This window comes from Podarcis cretensis (genome assembly GCF_951804945.1).
Source record: "Podarcis cretensis genome assembly, chromosome: 5".
Taxonomy (NCBI): Eukaryota; Metazoa; Chordata; class Lepidosauria; order Squamata; family Lacertidae; genus Podarcis; species Podarcis cretensis.
The window spans coordinates 32605493-32622854 of record NC_137174.1 but is presented as its reverse complement, the minus strand read 5'-3'; the positions used below and the strand labels follow the sequence as shown (position 1 = coordinate 32622854).

The 17362-nt window shown below is 46.5% G+C and overlaps 2 long non-coding RNA genes across 4 annotated transcripts in view; one reads left to right on the top strand and one right to left on the bottom strand.

Annotated features, from left to right (window-relative positions):
- The window catches only part of LOC307216333, a 36928-nt gene that overhangs the window by 2003 nt on the left and 17563 nt on the right, over nt 1-17362 (bottom strand). The window contains exons 1-3 of one of the 3 annotated variants that reach the window (XR_013839029.1): nt 7998-8017; nt 1736-2049; nt 1507-1626 (exon numbers count right to left, since the gene is read on the bottom strand). This is a non-coding gene — a long non-coding RNA (uncharacterized lncRNA). Of the gene's footprint in view, nt 1-1506; nt 1627-1735; nt 2050-7997; nt 8106-17362 lie in introns of those variants that run through there. The other 2 variants (XR_013839030.1, XR_013839028.1) reach the window with 2 other exon arrangements.
- Nucleotides 8042-8855, top strand: LOC307216344. The gene is made up of 2 exons (XR_013839045.1): nt 8042-8138; nt 8687-8855. It is a non-coding gene; the product is annotated as an uncharacterized lncRNA (long non-coding RNA).

The following is a 17362-nucleotide window of genomic DNA, read 5'->3' as shown; positions in this document are numbered from 1 at the left end:
CATTTATGTCATGCAAGGGTCAAGGCAAAGAGGAGTCGTCAACTCAAAAAGGGGATGCAATGCCGCCACCGCCCCAATGCGCACTCCTGGGCCAAGTGCCCTTACAATGAACTATGCTGACCTGATACTTGTTTTTAGTGCTGAACACATACTTCTGCCCTTCAAGACTGGCAAAACCCAGTTGTTAGCAGCAGAAGGGATTAAGTGTCCTGCTGGTACAAACAACATAAGCCAGAGAGTTTTCTAGTTCTGTATGTGAAAAGCTGCTGTAGGCTGAGCATTTTTGTCAGGCTATCTAACGAAGAACACATTTTCAGCCGCAGCAACTTTCAGCCTGTGCTGTTGCCTGATATTCTGTCATACTCTAGCAAGACCAAGAATCAAAACTCAGGCCTAAGCACTGGCTAGTTGACATTTTTGGCTAAAGCTTGCAGGAAGACAAAACCCCAAAGTGGAGCCTTGTTTACTTTCGTATAAGTGAATGCCTAGCATTTCAGCTGCCTTTAATACTGTATTTTTACATTGTTGTAACTGACCCTGGGTGAAAGGTGGGTAAGAAATATTATGAAGAGCAATAATTTGCTATTCTGGGGGCATAACTGCATTTGATGACAGTGTTGTAAAGGGTCTGGAACCTGCCCACTTTCCCCGAAGCTGGGTGGATTGGTTTTGACCAACACAGGCCCTGCTGTGGCAGAGGTCCAGCATGTACTTAACACACAGAGCACATTGTATGGTGTGGGATACCATAAAGAAGGCTCTCAACCCTTCAGGGACTCAACCACTGCAGGAAGAAGAGAAGGGTGGTGATGTCTGGGGACTCCCTACTGAGAAACGGAGGTGGCTGTGGGGCCACACAGTCTGTTAACTTCTGACACATGCTGCTGCATATTTGTCTGTGGCGCAGCTCATGCTAAACCTTTGAGAGGACAGCTTTGGCCCAAAGTTAGTGATCATATTCAAAGGGAATGTCCACACAGTGATAAGTAGCACCTGTGGGAAAGGAAGTCGTCTGGGGTGGAATCTGAAAATTATTTGGAAAAATATGCTTGAAGGAGGATACCCCAAGTTTGGCAGGCCTTTCCTCGCAAAAACACAAGCCCATGCAAATTTACTTGTTTAAGCAATGCCCGATTTAGGGCAGTGCAGGTCGTCCCCGTCCCCCCGCACAGGGCACAGAGCCCAGAGAGTATTAGTAAAAATAACAATACCTATATTTATATGGGTACCTGCAGAGAAGATCCATTAAAAAGCAACTGTACAAAAGGAATTATTGTGAAAATAAGAAATTGGGGGTGGGTGGGATTTTTGCCCTTGTGCAGGGTGCCATATTGCCAAAATCTGCCCCTGGTGTGAGCATCTCCTCCTGAAACTGCCTCTCCTGGGTGATTTACAGATTTCCCTTGGTCTGCAACTTCTATATGTAATATGTAGCTGATAGACAGCTGGAAGTAAAATATATTGGCCTTTACCTGGCGCTGAGAACATCATGTGCTGTTTACACACCTCCTTCAAGCCATTAATAAAGATGTTTAAGTACAAGCGATGGGATGCTGAGAAAGAGTGAGAGTGTCTATTCCCCAGCTGCCTGGAGCTGAAGCTGCAGGCTGTTGCACCAAGCTGTTACTGAAAAACAGGAGAAGCAGATGGAATGTAAACAGAGTGGGTGTCCTTGGCAGCAATCCATTCAATTAAGGGATGGAAATTTAGAATCGAAAACAGCAATTCTACCTACAGTTGTTACAAGGGTGGCTGGTATTAAGTTCTCCCTTCTCCCCCAAAAGGAAAGTCGTTCAGATTATCCTTTTTTGCACCAGTTTTGCTGACAGGGAAGTATGCTTTCAAGCTGATAGAGTTGCCACTTTCTTTGCTGGCAGGGTTGCTGTGCCTTTAACTGGCATGTGCCAGGCAGAAATTCATCAGGTGATGCTCCACATTAAGGTGTGCAGTGAGTGGGTGGCAAGCTCCCTTGTTTAATTTTCTGCCTACCATGCTCCTCAGCCTTATACTGTGCACAATATTAATGATTTGTAGAAGAGACTTTATGACCTGAAAATAGATTCAATACACATATTTTTGCAACCCAAGAAAATCATGCACAGACGCGCAATAACAGCAGCAGCACCGGAGCCTTGCTAGAAAAGAGAGAGGAAAATGGAACAAGACAGCCACACTTACTATTTTATGCAGAGCATTTTAAAAAGTAAAAAGTAGCCAGTGTGTTATCGTCTTAGCATAATCTGCCTCACAGGGTTCTTGTGAGGATAAAATGGGGAGAAGGACAACTCTGTATGTCACCTTGAGCTTCTTCAATGAGAGGTGGGATATGAAAGCAATATAAAATTTAATAATAAATAATGTCTGATTCTCTTGAGAGTCCCATGGACTGCAAGAAGATCAAACCTATCCATTCTTAAGGAAATCAGCCCTGAGTACTCACTGGAAGGACAGATCCTGAAGCTAAGACTCCAATACTTTTGCCCCCTCATGAGAAGAGAAGACTCCCTGGAAAAGACCCTGTGTTGGGAAAGATGGAGGGCACAAGGAGAAAGGGATGACAGAGGACAAGATGGTTGGACAGTGTTCTCGAAGCTACCAGCATGAGTTTGACCAAACTGCAGGAGGCAGTGGAAGACAGGAGTGCCTGGCGTGCTCTGGTCCATGGGGTCACGAAGAGTCGGACACGACTAAACGACTAAACAACAACAACGTCTGATTAAAGTCTTGGGAACCCATTTTAAAGTAAGACGAGTACAAATAAAGTGATTTGCCCCCATTTTAACCAACACTGGCTCACAGCCTTCTTTTGAAAAATCCTCACCTCCTTCTAGGCAAGTTCAGTCAAAAAAAATAACAAGCAAGGTCCAAGTCAATAGATACTTTAACAACTCGTTTCAGAGCCTCAGGACTACCTCTCCTGCCCTGTCACCCTCCTGCTTTTTTATGGGTGGTTCTGGGGGAGGGCAAGTCCTCTTGTGGCCATCCCCAAAAGAAAACTTTCTGAGGGCCTGGCACCACAATTTTAATTTGTGACAAGGAGTATCATTTCGATTTCCACCCGACGTCTTGGGCCAGCCCCAAATCTTTCTTCCGTGTGGCATTATTACAGCCAGTCACTCATCGCCAGGCCCTTTAGATCTTTACTGAATGTGCGACAGTGTGTGACAGCTGACACTCATCAGGAAATTGCCTTGGGACCCCGTCCCTCGCTTTGCCTGGGCCTGGATGGGTGGAGGAGAAGTAGACTTCTAGCCTGCTTTTGTTAAGAGAGGAAATATAGCTGCCTTGAAGTAAGATGCAGCTTCCTTGTTGGCTGAAACTCAGCGGGAGATGTATTAAGATAGGAGCAGAGAGGAAGAAAGCAGGCGAGGCCTGGGGTAGAGAGCGCCATGAAATAATCTAAACCTGACCTGGTGTGGAGAAAGGCCACAGCGCAGGCATAATCTGGCCATGATTAAAATCCGACATAGAATATAATTGGCTAGTGGTGATAAGGGGAGCAGGGACCCACAACAAATTGTTGCAGCGTATCTCCAGCCCCAAACAGGAGTGCTGCTATTCAGCCTGGAACAAGAGTCATGTCTGAGGTGGTCATACTGGTCACCTTTTTTTTTTAACCCTCCCCAAATGTTTAGCACAGTATTATATGGTGCTAAGGACGCAGGTGGCGCTGTGGGTTAAAGCCTCAGCGCCTAGGACTTGCCGATCGAAAGGTCGGCGGTTCGAATCCCTGCGGCGGGGTGCGCTCCCGCTGCTCGGTCCCAGCGCCTGCCAACCTAGCAGTTCGAAAGCACCTCCGGGTGCAAGTAGATAAATAGGGACCGCTTACCAGCGGGAAGGTAAACGGCGTTTCCGTGTGCGGCTCTGGCTCGCCAGAGCAGCGATGTCACGCTGGCCACGTGACCCGGAAGTGTCTCCGGACAGCGCTGGCCCCTGGCCTCTTAAGTGAGATGGGCGCACAACCCCAGAGTCTGTCAAGACTGGCCCGTACGGGCAGGGGTACCTTTACCTTTACCTTTATATGGTGCTAAAAGGCCTAGGATTGCCCAAACGTTTCATTGCATTATAGCAGGGATGGAACTATAGGAGGAGAGCTGAGCATGAGACCTACCCAGTGAAAACAACAAAGAATCATAGAATTTTAGAGTTGGAAGGGGCTCCACGGGTCATCTAGTCCAACCCCTTGCAATGCAGGAATAAATCCAGCTTGGTGTGACTGGGTAACAATGTTGCCATTTCTGCCCATGCACACTCGGTTAAAGGAGAGTGTCTGCCTTAGCATTCAGAGTAAACTCAGAAGTTCCCTCTCTAGACCCCGAGATGTTTGGGCTACTTACATGCCATCCATTTAAAGCACATCCCGACACACCAAAGAATGCTGGGAACTGTAGTTTGCTGGGTGTACTGGGAATTGTAGGAATAGCAATGAGAAAAGCACCCTGTATCTCCTGCCCCAAACAGCTCATATTTTCCCCACAGCCAAAACTATGGTTTATTATGACGACTGAACCGCAAACCATAGTCTCAGACTAGAGACGAGGGTCAAGAGGACCACATCCACTTGTGAGGGTGTTCCTGTTGGCTAAAAAATGGTTTGGCCACTGGCAGGATGATGTCCTTGTGATTTTTGTGGTATTTTGTGCATTGCGACTTGCCGTTGTTTTTATTGATTGTAGTTTAACAATTGTTTATTGTTATAAGTGTAAACTTATAACAAATAGAAGGGGAAGAAATGGAGGCAGTGAGAGATTTTACTTTCTTGGGCCCCATGATGGTGACAGCAGTCACGAAATTAAAAGACGCCTGCTCCTTGGGAGAAAGGCAATGGCAAACCTAGACAGCATCTTTAAAAGCAGAGACATCACCTTACCAACAAAGGTCCGTATAGTTAAAGCCATGGTTTTCCCAGTAGTGATGTATGGAAGAAGGCTGATCGCCGAAGAATTGATGCTTTTGAATTATGGTGCTGGGGGAGACTCTTGAGAGTCCCATGGACTGCAAGAAGATCAAACGCATCCATTCTTAAGGAAATCAGCCCTGAGTGCTCACTAGAAGGAAAGATCCTGAAGCTGAGGCTCCAATACCTTGGCCACCTCATGATAAGAGAAGACTGCCTGGAAAAGACCCTGATGTTGGGAAAGATGGAGGGCACAAGGAGAAGGGGACAACAGAGGACGAGATGGCTGGATAGTGTCTGACCAAACTGCGGGAGGCAGTGGAGGACAGGAATGCCTGGAGTGCTCTGGTCCATGGGGTCACGTAGTGTCGGACACGACTAAATGACTAAACAACTAAACAACAACAACAACATAAGTGTAAACAGTTTAATTATTATATGCTGATATTTAATTTTACTGCTTACTATTAGATTATAATGGTAAAAAGGTAAAAGGTAAAGGACCCCTGGACAGTTAAGTCCAGTCAAAGGCGACAAAGGCTGAGGGAGCCGGCATTTGTCCACAAACAGCTTTCTGGGTCATGTGGCCAGCATGACTAAACTGCTTCTGATGCAATGGAACACCGTAAAAGAAACCAGAGAGCACAGAAACACCGTTTACCTTCCCGCCTTAGCAGTACCTATTTATCTACTTGCACTGGCATCCTTTCAAACCACTAGGTTGGCAAGAGCTGGCACAGAGCAACGGGAGCTCACCCTGTTGTGCAGATAAGAATCACTGACCTTCTGATCAGCAAGCCCAAGAGGCTCAGTGGTTTAGACCATAGCACCACCCTTCTCATTATAATGGATTATTGTTTTGATATAAGTGGTTTATTTTAAAGTTATTGTGGCTTTTTTGTATTGGATCAGGTTATTATTAAAGTTTGACATTTTATTATGTTTTTTTATGTGTTGGAAGCCGCCCAGAGTGGCTGGGGCAACCCAGCCAGATGGGCGAGGCATAAATAAAATGATGATGATGATGATGATGATTCTGTCAATATCTACATTGTGGAATCCTTCCAATGGAATATCCAACTGGCTGGATATTTGGGTTTTCCAAAGGCATTTTCCTTGTGTAGTAGACCCCTGACATTTGATCTGCTGTTTAAAGCGTCCTATTCAGTTTTTGACTCTTCTGTGTGTTTTTAATACGGTTAACATGCTTATTTATAGTAATAATAAGAATAATAATAATTTATTATTTATACCCCGCCCATCTGGCTGGGCCTCCCCAGCCACTCTGGGCGGCTTCCATAGAAACCAAAAATACAGTAAAATATCACACGTTAAAAACTTCCCTGAACACGGCTGCCTTAAGATGTCTTCTGAATGTCAGGTAGTTGTTTATTGCTTTGACATCTGCTGGAAGGGCGTTCCACAGGGCGGGCGCCACTACCGAGAAGGCCCTCTGCCTGGTTCCCTGTAGCTTTGCTTCTCGCAATGAGGGAACCGCCAGAAGGCCCTCGGCGCTGGACCTCAGTGTCCGGGCAGAACGATGGGGGAAGAGACGCTCCTTCAGGTATACTGGACCGAGGCCGTTTAGGGCACCAACACTTTGAATTGTGCTCGGAAACGTACTGGGAGCCAATGTAGGTCTTTCAAGATGGTCTCAGCGGCCGCTCCCAGTCACCAGTCTAGCTGCCGCATTCTGGATTAGTTGTAGTTTCCGAGTCACCTTCAAAGGTAGCCCCACGTAGAGCGCATTGCAATAGTCCAAGCGGGAGATAACCAGAGCATGCACCACTCTGGCGAGACAGTCCCTTGACCACTTTGAAGTGGAACGGTGACTTTAGAAAACACTCTCCAAACTTCCTTAAACAACATTACTGCCCAGAAAAAAAGAAATCCGCCTATAGCCATTGTATTGATTCCTGTGTGTCGAGTGTGCAAAGACCCAGAAAAGCAGAGAGAGGAGGAAACGTCATCCAGACGGGGGTAAATTGATAGCCCGTGTTCTCCTGGTGCCAAGTTCCCTTCTGTTGATATGAACCCCATGTAACGCCTTGCGGAGTTAACTCTGCCCTTCCCGCAGGGAGCCAACTTCTTGGAGAGCTGGAGGCAGCTCGGAGAGCAGCTGCGAGGAGCCCCCTCTCCCTCCAGGCAGGAATTTGTTTGGCAGCCCTTTGCTTTTCTCACTGGAGAGGAGCTGAATCTGCTGACTGTGTGCAGTTTTCCTCCCCCCCCCCTCCAGCCACCCTGAGCTGTTGCTGCAGCTGCAGTTTAGCTTGTGCTGCTGCGTTTTCCTAAGCCATTTCCTACAACCCCCTCCGCCCCGCCCCCTCCATTTCTTATCTTCGCCATGTGGGACATGAGCTACGTGCCCTCTCTGAAATCCTGAAGGGGTCTCTTCTCCCCCACTCCTTCCACAGCTGTTCTTCCCACCATAAACTCCATGCTTCTAAGGTCCCAGGGAGAAGGCATAACAGCTACAGCTCCCGTTGCAGATGCCTGCCCAGGGACCTCTGCTCAGCAAAGCCCTGATGCATCAGTTTTGCCTTTTATTTTAGCATGTGGAAAATCCACTCTGCCTTGACCTGTACCATCTGGGCTTTTTGCGTCCTTTTCCTTTTCCTGGTGTGTCCATGTCCCTTGTCTCTGTCCGTGTGTGTGTGTGTGTGTGTGTGTGTGTGTGTGTTTGCCAAACAAAATGTGGTGATTTGATTACATTCTGCTTTAAGTGATAGAGTGTCTTAAGAGGCTTATGTTGTTTCAAAACCCCTTAATATAAATGAAACTGCTAGTCATAATGTTACAGAGCAGAACGAAGCATAAATATCAGTTGTGCGTAGTAGTAGTAGTAATAATAATAATTCTTATTATTGTTATATTTATTTCTATCCTGTCCTCCCCCAAACTGGGAATGTCAATTTATTCTTGAATTCTACTTCGCAGCTGATGATTTTAAGGTGTGACAATACAAAGAAAATCCAGGAGATGCGAGAGAGTTGCAAAATGAGTTTCCATGGGTGTTTTCATTTAAAATAACGACATGGTGATATCAGAATCAGTGAAGTGGTGGGGTTGTCATGAAACAGGAGTGTTGTCACCCACTTACCTACCCACCCAGGCCAGGGCAGAAACTCAACTGGTGCTACTTCTTCAAGGACTCAGATGCTGCAATGTCAGAGAAGCTGCAGTGCATGCATTTCTTCCTGTTGTGCAGCTGTCAAAAGACACAGGGAAGCTGCAATCAAAAGTGTTGATTGTTTTTCTGGAAGAACACTCCATCTGTCCCCTCCTGTTCCCCAAATATATTTTTTCCCCCTGAGCACACAGCCAAACCACATTCCCTTTCTTGCCATCTGGCCTACACAGACGGGACTATGCTCGTGTCACCCCACCCAGTAAAATTTTTTTGCTCTATTGAGAATCCCAAAATTTCTTCTTTTTTTCTTATTTCATATGAACCCTAGTTAGAATTTTCAGGTGCCCAAATCAACAAAAGTCTAAAGGAAGTAAGAAAATAAACAGCTACACCTTGGAGGAGTTGTACTGACCGACATTGAATAAAGTGGGGAAAGAAGAAAAATATAGTATGGAACATGGGGCAGTGATGTTGTAAAATAAAATACAATCCATTGAGAAACAGAGATAAGATTGTCGTCACAACTGTGATCCACAGTCTGCTAACCACGTCTGCTAAGGTACCTACTTGGCACCCTCAGGCAGGTTTACTGATTAAGGTAGCAAGATTTATTTGTTTCAGCATGATATCTCCTTCTATCACTCACGTAAACAAAGCAGTCCTCTAGTCGCTGTCCTCCACCAGCTCAGAACTGGAATTATGCTCTGATGCAGCCTTTATAAATATATTTTAGGTATAACTTAGGAATGCGTGATTTCTGGGATCTCCTGATTTCTGGCAAATGTTCTAAGTTATTTATGAGCTACGTTTCACTTTCCAAAAACAATAAAACAACTAAACCCAGACAAGTTTACTGAGCCCCTAGCTTGACCCAACATGTGTGGCTGATGAACTCGTTTTTTTATGCCTGCTAGTGGTGCAAGCAAGCCTTTCTAGCAAGCAACTTATCCTCTTCTGCCTGTTCACTATGTCCCTTATTTTCTTCGGAGCTGACCTCCCATGTCCCCCACACATGCACGTTCATTGATCTGACCATGTCCCGAAATGGATCCGAACAAACTCCCTGACACATTTCCCAGTTGGCTGGCGTACGGTGCGCCTCTCGGAAGGCTTGTGGCTGCACATCCCCTTGTTAGATCAGGAGCAAGCTCAGCTGCCTAGGAGTGGCAGATGAGCTAAAAGCGGTACTCATATTGCCTCACCGAGGAGCCACAGGCCAATAGGCAAACAGCATAGCCCACACTGACCTCTCATCAAGCTATGGCCCTTAAGCCCAGGGGTCACCAGTCTTCTGGGGTCCATGAGCACATTTGCAAATTGTTGTGGGTACCACACACACCCCACAACCAAGCACAGCTGACAGCCTATTACAGGGGCCAGCAAACTTTTTCAGCAGAGGGCCGGTACACTGTCCCTCAGAACTTGTGCGGGGCCGGACTATATTTTTTGGGGGGGAAACTGAACAAATTCCTATGCCCCACAAATAACCCAGAGATGCATTTTAAATAAAAGCACACATTCTACTCATGTAAAAACATGCTGATTCCTGGATCGTCTGCAGGCCGGTTTTAGAAGGTGATTGGGCCGGATCCTGCCCCGGACCTTAGTTTGCCTACCCATGGCCTATTATATGGGCTTTGAAGCCTTATTTCAGCAGGCGGAAGGGACCCAGAGGGTGCCAGGGAAGACCTCTGCAGGCACCAACAGGTGCCAGGATGGCAACCCCTCCAGTAAGCCTACAACTCGGGTCTCTGTTGTCTTTTTAGCCCTAAGCTTTTGCCCATTGTGAGGTTCTACCATAAGGCATATTGGCAGGATCTCCCAAGGACATGCTTGACAGAGAGCTGGCTTCAGGCACCAAGCCCGTTGGCAGACCAACTCTGCATTACAAAGTTGTCTGCAAGTGTCACATGAAGGCTGGCAGCATCAACGCCGCCATGTGGGAATTCCTTGCAGGCGACTGCAGTGCCTGGAGACAGACAGGTTGTGCATCCTTAGCAGTGGCCAGAGGAGGAAGGACTGCTGGGAGAAGCGCAGAGAAAAGAAACGCCATGGTGCATCTGCAGCAGAACAACTGGAGACCTTCATGTGCCTCGGCTGCAACAAAACATGTCTCTCCCATATCGGTCTCTACAGCCACAGCAAGCGCTGCAACCTCCCACTCTTCCATTTTCTCCCAAGACAAATGGATGCCAATGAACCCTGTTGCCATACAACACAGCAGCTGTCAGGCTCCAGACACTACCTGGTATAGCAAATGTCCCACAGCAGGAAGGAAGAATTGAGCAGAAGTACCTTTTCACTCATTCACGGCATCTTGGGGTCCAAGCCTTTGCCTGTAGTATGACTAGCAAGGCTTTTCCATGGTTAGGAAACCACGTGAGATTTCACAGCTCTATTAGAATGCCACATTTCAGGGGTATTCCCTGTTGCTTGAGACCTGTCAATTTACACTTCTGTTCTTCTATGCATAGCTTCCAAAATTGCTGCTGCAATTCTGATTCTCCCCCCCCCTCCTCCAGTAAGTCTTATTGATCTCTGATTACATAGGGCTGGCCATGCATCCTGATTTTCCAGGCCATGTCCTGGAATTTGCCTCCGAAAATGGCATCCTGGATTATTTTCGGAAATACAGGCAAATGTCCTGGAAAACTGGCAATGGGAGTTAAATTGTGCTAAAAATGCCTTTAAAAACCTCCAAAACTCAAAAATTCTTGTAGCTTTTACAAAAAAAAAAAAAAAGAGCTCTGTTGGAGATATGGCAACCCTAGGTATTTAGGAACATGAAAAATGACCGTTAGTTTTTTTATTGAAAAAATACATTTTAAGTTCTATGCATCTAGGTAAAGGTAAAGGGACCCCTGACCATTATATCCAGTTGTGGCCGACTCTGGGGTTGCGGGGCTCATCTTGCTTTACTGGCTGAGGGAGCCAGCGTACAGCTTCCGGGTCATGTGACCAGCATTACTAAGCCGCTTCTGGCAAAACAGAGCAGCACACGGAAAATGCAATTTACCTTCCCGCCAGAGCAGTACCTATTTATCTACTTGCACTTTGACATGTTTTCAAACTGCTAGGTTGGCAGGAGCAAGGACCGAGCAACGGGAGCTCACCCTGTCGCAGGGATTCGAACCTTCTGATTGGCAAGTCCTAGGCTCTGTGGTTTAACCCACAGCGCCACCCGCGGCATCTAGGGTGGCCTTTAAGTCTGCTCCTGAACTTTCATCGCCATTCCATCAGATGTATAGGTGACACCTCTGATTACAGAATCAAATTTAAGAGTGCATTTTATGAAATCCACAAGCTCCAACCCCTGACTCCCACCAAATTTTAGGCAAACCATGCTGCCGCCCTCCTCCAGACCTTTCTAATCACAAAATATAAGGGGGCTCTTTCTCCCTCGACTCTTTGCAACCAGATTTAAGCTTTGAATAGAACAGTACACAATGCTCACAGACTTGGTGTTGGTTAGAGCATGGTGGTTACAGCATGGTGCTGATAACACTAAGGTAGCAGGTTCGATCCCATATGGGATAACTGCATATTCCTGCATATTCCAAGTCTACAATTCTATGGTTCTCAGATTCTATGATTCTCATTGTCTGCAGAACAAAGAGCCACATGAAAACACAGAAGTGGGCATTCCTACCATAAAAGATCAACACCCAACCCTGTTGCCTGCAAATCTCTGCACTCTCAATTTCTCCATCTCTCTTAAAAGTGGTACCACTACGATGAGTTAATTACAACCTCAGGGTTATTGCTACAGGTGCTGGAGAGGCAGGAAAACAACCAGTGGAGGTTAACATTGCAACTGACGTAGCGTGTTGTGCAACCCACATTTTAAATGTCCCGGAACTGAGGGTGGCTGTAAACCATTGTTATCTAGCACTGAATGACCTATCAGACAGAACCTCATACTTCCCATCTGCAGAACAGGTTCGCCAGAGCAGCTTTTTGTAACTCTGACATCTCTGCTAACAAGGAAAAGGCAGGAGAAATTTGGCTTAATGGAAGGTTGCGTAGGGAACAAAACCTTAGTGAGGAATACCTGCTATTATTTTTGCTCACTGTATATAATTAGCAGCCAGATTGCCATCTGTTTGTGGCTGTCTGGCCAGCCACCAATCAAATTTTTCCGGTAGAATTTGTAGCATGGAATTGGAATAATGGGTAAAATTTTTGACCAATTGAATTTCTGCCTGAATAGCTTCCACTCCCAAACAACGACCCCTTCAAAACAGGACGCAGTTCTAGCAATAACCATTCATATCAGGGATAGATAAGCAACCAGTGATCTAAAAGCTGGATGTCATCCACCAAGCCGGGTGGGGGAGATGTCAACACCCCACAGAAAAGTGTAATTCAGGTGTTTCCTGAATTCCCACACTATTTCATCGGAGAATCACATGGCCATTCTTAATCACTGTATTTAAAAAGGGGAAATTATTTAATATGCATGTGAAAATGGCCTCTAAAAAAAGCAAAGTGTGGATTTAACAGTACTTCCTTTTATGTTTTTGGTGCAGTGAAGAGGATCGCTTAATTGATAGAACTGTTTCCTTAACACGGGATAAGCCGTCTATCCAAGTGGTGCTGCAGGTGATTGCAACAGATAGGAACTGTGAAGAAATAATTTGTCTGTGTCAGCACTGGGTGGTGTCAGGGAGCCGAAAGCATGAATCCCAGCAGGATCGGGACCAGCAATAGATGGATTTCTCGGGGCAGATCTATAGGAGGGTCAATCAGAAGGCAAAGTCTACTGCTTCTAAGCCAAGAAGTCCACCCAAAGTAGGATGGAGCAAGGATGGAACAAGGAATGGTTAGGGAAGCTGGCAGACTGATAGGAAGAAAGGGAGGGGGAGAGCAGGAACAAGCAAGCTGACAGGCAGCCACCCAGAGCAAGATCAGGGAGACTAGAGTCTGGCTCACGCCCACACAAATATCTAGTTGCACCCAGAAGCATTTAAAGACATTCTAGGTCAGTAGGAACCAACGTGCTTCCTAATCGGGGAGGACAATGCCGCCTTCTCTTCCGCAACCTGAAATGGCCCATCACAAAGAGACATCAGCCTTTAAGTCTGCTTCTGAACTTTCATCACTATTCCATCAGATGTATGGGTGACACCTCTGATTATGGAGTCAAATTTAAGAGCGGATTTTAGGAAATCCACAAGCTCCAACCCTTGACTCCCACCAAACCATGCTGCCGCCCCACTCCAGACCTTTCTAATCACAAAATATAAGGGGGCCCTTTCTCCCTCGACTCTTTGCGACCAGATTTAAGCTTCGAATAAAACGGTACACAATGCTCACAGACTCGGCGTAACTATGAAGCCACGCTGCACCGGGTATGATAAATGGAAGCTTAAATAATCATTCTGAACTTCATTGCTATCAAAAGCTACATCTAAAAATCAATGTGTATTTTAAGAGAACGTCCTGTGTGCTGGCATAAGCAGCGGATCTGTTTAAATAAAGCATTCCAATGCATCTCCACAGCTTGTTTGCCTTCCACATGCGTGTGTGAGTAAGTGAGTGTGCACATCAGGATTTTGAGTAACCCCTCACTCGAGCTGACACACATCACATGACTGTGAAGCCATGGATTCACATGTGGCACTACCCTGTGGGCTAAAATCCCATGCATGTTTCCTCAGACCTGAGTCTCTCAATTACCTGGGCTTAAAGGTAAAGGTAAAGGTACCCCTGCCCATACGGGCCAGTCTTGACAGACTCTGGGGTTGTGCGCCCATCTCACTCAAGAGGCCGAGGGCCAGCACTGTCCGGAGACACTTCCGGGTCACGTGGCCAGCGTGACAAAGCTGCATCTGGCGAGCCAGCGCAGCACACGGAAACGCCGTTTACCTTCCCGCTGGTAAGCGGTCCCTATTTATCTACTTGCACCTGGAGGTGCTTTCGAACTGCTAGGTTGGCAGGCGCTGGGACCGAGCAGCGGGAGCGCACCCCGCCGCGGGGATTCGAACCGCCGACCTTTCGATCGGCAAGCCCTAGGCGCTGAGGCTTTTACCCACAGCGCCACCCCAGGTAATTAATTGTGCATTGCCTGGCAGCCTTAGAGACAGCAAGGCTGGGAGACTTGTTGGAGAGCCTGTCAGCCTGAGCACCTGAGACAGGGCTTCGAGTGCTCCCACTATGAGTGCTTTCAGAGGGAGGCTTAATTTTGTAAAGGGTTGTTCAGATGTGGGGCCCAGCCAGGTGAGGGGTGAAGGCCTGCCGTGTCCATCTGGCAGCAGCACCGGTTAGTTGTTTCTATGACAACACAGCCAACTCTTTAGTCATGTGAAAGGGGTGCTTAGGAGGCTTGCTAGGCCCGTTAGCTTAACAATGAGACTGGTTTGATCGCCTCAGCAGTTCCTTCTACTACAGAATCCCATCTTACTGCTATAAAATCGCAGATGGCACCCAATCCAAAAGAAAATGGGATGTTTCATGTGTGACAAAATTCCCATACTCTGTAAACTCAGGGTTGGCAGATTGCAGACTCAAAATTTCTCTCTTGGCACAGCATACATAGACACACACTCAGTGTACTTTTAAATCCCCACTTGAATCGATAAACAAGGAATCAGTGGCTTCTCCCTCTCATTCCTCCCCTCCTCCTTCTGCCCCTCTCCCTCCTGTTGCAGAAGGTAGGTTGAACAGCAGGCGGAATGGTGGCAGATGAAATGACCTGGAGAGAAAAAAAGGTGGAAGGAGCAATTACCACAGCTGCAACTCCTGAGTCAGCAGGGAATTGAAGAAACCAGTGGAGTCTTTTGAGTTGCCATCTGGCCACCCTACCCAGTCATGGATAATTGTGCACATAATGTGCTGCAAATTCTATGCATTTAGGGTCCATCCATATAGAATCCACCTTAAGATTTCTCTCCACACCTATTTTCTTCCCCATTGCCTTGATCTAGCCTGGAAGTGTGGAATATGGGGAAGATTGCAAGAAGGAGGGATGAGGAAAAGAGGTTAATTGTTTCTCTGTTCTGCCTGCAGGAATGCCCAGATTCAAGATCAATTGTGGTGACCCTGTGGCACCCCCTTTCCTCTCCCATGACAAAGATACAATAAAGTAGGTAATTAAGAACTTTTAACTCTTTTTTGGTCTGGATTGCCTATTGTTGTATTACCGGTACTTCAGACCAACTTTAACAATGGAAGGACACGCTATAAATCTTTTAAATAATAATACAGGAGTTGAATCCCATCAGTGTCATTTGGGCATGCATCTGGAATCTTAGGACCACCGCAAACGTCAAGTAATTCCTAACCTGAAAAGCGATTCCATATAGGATGAAATGTGTATGTGCAATTGTCACGCAATCCCAGCGAATCGAAGAATTGTAGAGCTGGAAGAGATCCTGAGGGTTCATCTAGTTCTAGCCCAACCCTCTTGAATGCAGGAATCTCAACATTCTCCCATCCAGTTTGAAACTGTACCAGACCCTGCTGAGCTTTGCAAATGTTCTTGAAGTTTTATTGCTGCACCACTAGAGGAGTCAGAATGTTGTTTGCTCAGTCGGCAGAACATCTGCCTTGCATGTAGAAAGCCCAAGTTCAACCCTACGTGTAGATTCGGCATGATGCCCAATTGGCAAGCGCTTTCCATGCAGGCGCTTTCACATGTTTGAAAGTGAACTTCTGGCTCTTTGCTTTCCCACAGAGAGCTGGGAATGTGGGCCACCTCCCTGATCTTGCAGGAAGCCATTAAGTGGCAAACGTTCCAATAGCCGTCCCCAGCAGCTCAGCCAAAGGTCGTTCTGCTGGCACTGTGATTGTATTACATGCCCTAGGTCTTCTTATTATCCAGATTCTGAGAATCACAAACGGGGCTGTGAAATCATTCGGGGAACTCTTGGCATTCTCGATGGTATGTTTCCATTTACTAGGGAGGGCTGTTCCAGAAAGAAAACAACAACAACAACTAGGCGTTGGTGGAAATATCAGGAGGCTGACAAGAGGGTCTTTCTAGGAAATTCTCAGCTCACCACTTTGCAAAATACAAATGATTTATGCCTTGCCTTGGATCCCCAATATATCTTGACAGGAGGGGTGGAGGCGGCCAAAACATTGCAATCAAAAGGAAAACTGATGGCCAGGCTCCATGCCAGCTTGAGAAATCTGTCAATGGCCTCGGGGGGGGGGGGAGGTTTCTCCATGTAGCCTGGCCGGTTCTGTGTTTCTTCTGCCCCAGTTCAGATAACTTTCATGCATCGCTTCTGATGCATGAAGAGGGCGAGTGCTGAAACTCTTGATCGTCCCTCATTACTAGGGCAGCTCATGAAATTTGAGCACCAAGAAGCTAAATCCAGCTTCCTCCCTATGAGAGGGGCAATATGTAGAATTGCCCTTGGACTGAAAGTGAAGTACGATAGGAATTTGGGGGTGGAGAGGGGAGATGTTGATTTTGGACTGTGGACCAAAGACCACCCTTTATATTTCTAAGAACTGTACTTTCCAATGAGAAGAGAAAGGATGTGTTAGGCTTGGAAAGAGGCAAAGGATATAACTGGATATTAGTCTTTTCCCCCCCTCCCCCCTAGCATTTTCCAGCTTTCCTCCAAACTACAGTAGTATTCTTAAGATTCGGTCCATGTGATGCATTGAAGATTGGGGTGGCGATCTCATTTATCCCGCGGTGCCATTTTGAGGGTTTACTATTGTGCCAAGCGAATTCATTTACTAAGGAGCACAGTGGGGCATTGCACCTATATAATCTGAATGGATGAATCTGCCTTATACAGAGTCAGACATATGGTGTGTATCCAAAATACGCTTGTCTCCTTGAACTGGCGCAGTTCGCCAAGGTCTCTGGGCCAAATGAGACGTGATCGCTATTCAAGCGATTAGCAGCTACGTGAATATGTGTAACTTTTTAAAACGAGCCCCTGGGCTCCCATGCTTGTACCATTTGCCCCCTGCTGTGATCCTACTCAGTATTGGGGGGGGGGGCATCCTGTGTCTGATTTTTCCACCAGGAAAAAAGTTCTCCCAGAAGAGCTTTCCTTCTTTGCAAAGGCAACCAAAACTTCTGAGTCTTCCCCCACCCATAGTTTAAGCTGGCTTGGAAAAAATGCAGCATTTAATTAACTAAACTTTCTAAGCCCAGAGGGCTTCTTCCAAGAAGGAATTCCATAAACGTGGTGTTCCATAAATGTGGCTGCACCACAGAAAAAAGGGCTGCTATGCATCATCACCAGACTAGTAGCGGATCTATCAAAGGCATGCCCAGCAAACTTCCTTAATATTTATTACTCATTATATAATTAAGAGATAGGACTGCTCCACAAATTATGCTTTGTCGTATCAGAAAACACCGCAGT